Raw genomic sequence first — 5,427 nt, 5'->3', positions numbered from 1 at the left:
TTCTAAATTTTTGTGCTGGGATAATATGGACATATAAAAAAGAACAATTTTCAAAAAGAAAAACAAAAAGTATATACAGTAGATAGGGTCGCGAAAAAAAGTTCATGCAGTCACCCCCCAGTTTTGTAGCATATTTGAAGACAATTTCAGAACACTAAAACTTTTTTTTTTCCGTGCACCCTACGACCCCCCGAAATGCAATTTACTGTACTGTGTCGTCATTTGAAGTCCGATCGAAAAGAAACGCATATCGTTGTTCATGGTTGATCAGGGGCTATATTTCGTGCATTGGTCATTTTTGACTCCGACGTCAAATTTGATTTTTAATTTTTTTATTTCGCTTCGTATACCCCTATGATGCCCATTTCTTATAACCATTATAAAGATCTTATCAAAATATGAATCTTTTGCTTTGGAAGTATTTAATTATATTCATAAACAAAAATGTTACAGAGATTTTAAAAAGTCAATAGGTCACCCTACACCATCAAATAGCTTTTGCTGTGTTGTCATGATATCCGATCGAAACCACATGCACATCGTTATTCACATCTACGAAATTAATTTGAAAGGTATTTAATATACACAAACTGTTTATCTGTAAATTTCTAACCGTATCATTGTATACATACTCGTTGTGTGCACTACGACATTTTCTGCGTTATGCAAAGTTCTTGTGTTTTTGCTTGAACAACTTGAGAGCCTACTGTTTTAAAATCTAACAATCAATCTAACAATAAAAGTAAGTGGTAACGGAATTGTGGAAAATTACGAAGATCGTTATGCTGCTTACACATTGGTTAAATTTCTGCCTTTCAACATCTGACTACGCCGTATTTTTTTTGCGTTTTCTTGTCATCTTCACAATGGTGAGCAATGTTGTCACATGAGTAAATACTTTAAACAAGAAAATATTAGATTAGATTTGTATTTGATTTGAGTACATTTCATGTTTATTAATTGTACAATTTTATTATGCGGCTAACAACTTTTTAGAATTAATTTATAACAAATCCTGTCTAGAATCAAGTTTACTATGTTGTTGGCGACTTTTAATTTTGGATATTATATAACCCAATCGTTTATCGTCTGTAACATGACTAGTAGATTCATTTTTAACCTGCTTTCTTTAAATATAAAAGGAATTCAATAACTTGATGATTTGTTGGTAATTTAGTTTTGTCGATAACCCGAGCTTCGAATTTCATTTTGTTTTCACTTTTTTCAAATACTATCAACAGCCTTCTCTCACAAAAATATGGACAGACTTAAGAAATCATGTAGCGAAAGTGTTTGTTAGATTTTTTGCTAGAACAATTTGAGAGCCTACTGTTCTCAAATTGTTCTAGCAAAAACACATGCACTTTGCATAACGCTGAAAATGCCATAGTGCACACAACGAGTATGTATACAATGATACGGTTAGAAATTTACAGATAAACAGTTTGTGTGTATTAAATACCTTTCAAATTAATTTCGTAGATATGAATAACGATGTGCATGTGCTTTCGATCGGATATCATGACAACACAGCAAAAGCTATTTGATGGTGTAGGGTGACCTATTGACTTTTTAAAATCTCTGTAACTTTTTTGTTTATGAATATAATTAAATACTTCCAAAGCAAAAGTTTCATATTTTGATAAGATCTTTATAATGGTTATAAGAAATGGGCATAATAGGGGTATACGAAGCGAAATAAAAAAATTAAAAATCAAATTTGACGTCGGAGTCAAAAATGACCAATGCACGAAATATAGCCCCTGATCAACCATGAACAACGATATGCGTTTCTTTTCGATCGGACTTCAAATGACGACACAGCACAGTAAATTGTATTTCGGGGGGTCGTAGGGTGCACGGAAAAACAAAAGTTTTCGTGTTCTGAAATTGTCTTCAAATATGGTACAAAACTGGGGGGTGGCTGCATCAACTTTTTTTTTTGCCTTAGGCCGTGACCCTACCTAATATACAGCCGTAAGTTCAGCCAGGTTGAATCTTATGTACCGTGCACCATGCATTGCATAGAAACTTGTACTAAAGACTGTCATCCACAATCGAAATAATTGGGTTGCGGTGACACATGCTGATGGAAAGGTATCTTAAAACTTCTTTCTTTTTCTATAGAAATAAAATTTTGACAAAACTTTCTATAGCAATAAAATTTCGACAAATTTTTCTATAGAAATAAAATTTTGAAAAATTTTTCTACAGAAATAAAATCTTGACAAAATTTTGTATAGTAATAAAATTTTGACAACATTTTCTATAGAAATAAAATTTTTACAAAATTTTCTATAGAAATAAAATGTTTACAAAATTTTGTATAGTAATAAAATTTTGACAAAATTTTCTATAGAAATAAAATTTTGGTAGCTTATTTTTGGGGATCGGCTATATATAACTATAGACCAATTTTGGCATGGTTGTTAGCGGCCATTTACTAGCCCAATGTACCAAATTTCACCACGTACCAAATTTCAACCGGATCGGATGAATTTTGCTCCTCCAAGAGCTCCGGAGGTCAAATCTGGGGATCGGTTCATATGGGGGCTATATATAATTATGGACCGATGTGGACCAATTTTTGCATGGTCATTAGAGAAAATATACCAACACCACGTACAAATTTCAGCCGGATCGGATGAAATTTGCTTCTCGAAGAGCTCCGGAAGTTAAGTCTGGGGATCGGTTTAAATGGGGGTTACATATAATAAAGACCATACCGGACCAATTTTTGCATGGTTGTTAGAGACCATATACTAACACCACGTACTAAATTTCAACCGGATCGGGTGAGTTTTGCTCTTCCAAAGGGCTCGGCGGTCAAATCTGGGGATCGGTTTATATGGGGGCTATATATAGTTATGGATCAATTCCTGCATGATTGTTAGCGATCATATACTTACACTACGTACCAATTTTCAACCGAATCGGATGAATTTTGCTCATCCATGAGGCTCCGCAAGCAATATCGGGGGATCGATTTATATGGGGGCTATATATAATTATGGACCGATGTGGACCAATTTTTGCATGGCATTAGAGACCATATACTAACACCACATACCAAATACAAAATTTCAACTGGATCGGATGAATTTTGCTTCTCTTAGAGGCTCCGCAAACCAAATCTGGGGATCGGTGTATATGGGGGCTATATATAATTATGGACCGATATGGACCAATTTTGGCATGGTTGTTAGCGGTCATATACTAGCGCAACCGATGTGGACCAATTTTTGCATGGCTGTTAGAGACCATATGCTAACACCATGTACCAAATTTCAACCGGATCGGATGAATTTTGCTTCTCTTAGAAGCTTATTAGAGATCATATACTAACACCATGTACCAAATTTCAACCGGATCGGATGAATTTTGCTTCTCCAAGAGGCTCCGCAAGCCAAATCTGAACGTCGGTTTATATGGCCATTTGCAATAGCATCCGACCTACATTAATAATAACTACTTGTGCCAAGTTTTAAGTCGATAGCTTGTTTCGTTCGGAAGTTAGCGTGATTTCAACAGATGGACGGAAAGTCATGCTTAGATCGACTCAGAATTTCACCACGAACCAGAATATATATACTTTATGGGGTTTTAGAGCAATATTTCGGTGTGTTACAAACGGAATGACAAAGTTAATATACCACCATCCTATGGTGGAGGGTATAAAAAGTCCGATTAAATACGTATATACTTCAGTTTTACAAAATTTGCTATAGAACTAAAATTTTGACAAAATTTTCTATAGAAATAAAATGTTGTTAGATTATTTTTCGGAATCGGCTATATATAACTATAGACCGATATGGACCAATTTTGGCATGGTTGTTAGAAACCATATACAAATACAACGTACCAAATTTCAACTGGATCGTTTGAATTTTGCTCTTCCAAGGGGCTCTGGAGGTCAAATATGGGGATCGGTTTATATGGGGGCTACATATAATTATGGACCGATATGGACCAATTTTTGCATGGTTGTTAGATACCATATACCAACACCATGTGCCAAATTTCAACCGGATCGGTTGGATCGTAAAAGTGGACCGATATGGCCCATTTGCAATACCATCTGACCTACATCAATAACAACTACTTGTGCTAAGTTTCAAGTCGATAGTTTGTTTCGTTCGGAAGGTGGCCGGATTTCAACAGACGGACGGACGGACATGCTCAGATCGACTCAGAATTTCACCACGACCCACAGTATATATACTTTATGGGGTCTTAGAGCAATATGTCGATGTGTTAAAAACGGAATGACAAAGTTGATATACCGCCCCCCACCCACCCATCTTATGGTGGTGGGTATAAAAATGTTGTTTCAATTTCATCAAAGGAATTGCCAAACAAGTGAGTACAGTAGAAAATCGGGCAGGACCGACTATATCATACTATAAACCAAGCTACTAAATTAGTAAACCTAAGCATTTGAGGGGTATCGATATTCTTATGTTTGCATATCCAATGAAGATGAAATAAACCCGAATTTATGATAAGAGAGAAAAGGATTGTCTCTAATCTTCTTTATTGCTTTTAATGATTTTTTTTAGTATCAAAAGAAAACTTTGCTTGTCATAAATTTCGTTTCTCAGAAAATAAATCTCTTTTTTCAGTGTATATTTGGCAGCTATATATTAATGTGATCCGAGTTTTTCCAAACTCACACAAAAAAAATATTTTTTGTCTTCAATCACAAAATTAATTGATCCAACTAATTCTTAATTGAAATGTCTTCAATCACAGAATTGGTAGTAATTAAAAAGTTAATTGAAAGTCAATTAAAAAATGTATTGATCCAATTGAAAGTCAATTAAAAAATTAATTGATCCAACTTAAAAAATTAATTGATACTATTAATTTTTTTTTAGTTAAAAAATTTGTTGTATCAATTAAATTTTTAACTGAATGTTTGTTAAAAATCAATTAAGACTTTAAGCGGAAAAATTGTCGTGAAATATTTTTCTGTGCAATAGCACTCATTCTTGTGCCAAAGAACGCTATGTACCAAATTTCATCATAATCGGTTATTAATTACGACCGGAATACTGCGAACAACAAATACATGGAGAGGCGGACAGACGGAAACCAAGACCTAAGTGGCTCGGAAGGGGATTCTGATTCGATCGGTATAAATTTTGTGGGGTCTAAAGTCAATATTTTTCGTGGGCTTTAGGGTATAAATACTAAAATGTCATCGCACCTGAAAAATTAAATCAAAATCAACGCAACGGTTGCTTGTAAAATGACATCCGTACTGTGACAAGTCCATGTAAAATTCACTGCATCGAATCCGATTTTGTTCAACTACCGGATGAAACGTAAACATTTTCATTGATTTTCGACTACACTTCATTTGCTGGGATATTATACGTCAACTCTAAGTTTTTTATGTACACTCATATGGTCAAGGGTGCA

At 34.5% G+C, this 5,427-nt stretch overlaps 1 long non-coding RNA gene across 1 annotated transcript; it reads right to left on the bottom strand.

Moving 5' to 3' along the window:
* Positions 1-405: 405 nt before the first annotated feature.
* On the bottom strand, positions 406-1,909 carry LOC142224219 (uncharacterized). Its single transcript, XR_012719076.1, has 2 exons — positions 633-1,909; positions 406-552 (listed from the first exon to the last, which is right to left on the bottom strand). It is a non-coding gene; the product is annotated as an uncharacterized LOC142224219 (long non-coding RNA).
* Positions 1,910-5,427: the final 3,518 nt, after the last annotated feature.

This window comes from Haematobia irritans, chromosome 2 (genome assembly GCF_050003625.1).
Source record: "Haematobia irritans isolate KBUSLIRL chromosome 2, ASM5000362v1, whole genome shotgun sequence".
Classification (NCBI taxonomy): Eukaryota; Metazoa; Arthropoda; class Insecta; order Diptera; family Muscidae; genus Haematobia; species Haematobia irritans.
Note: the sequence above shows the minus strand (reverse complement) of the source record. Positions and strands in the feature narration are given on the sequence as shown.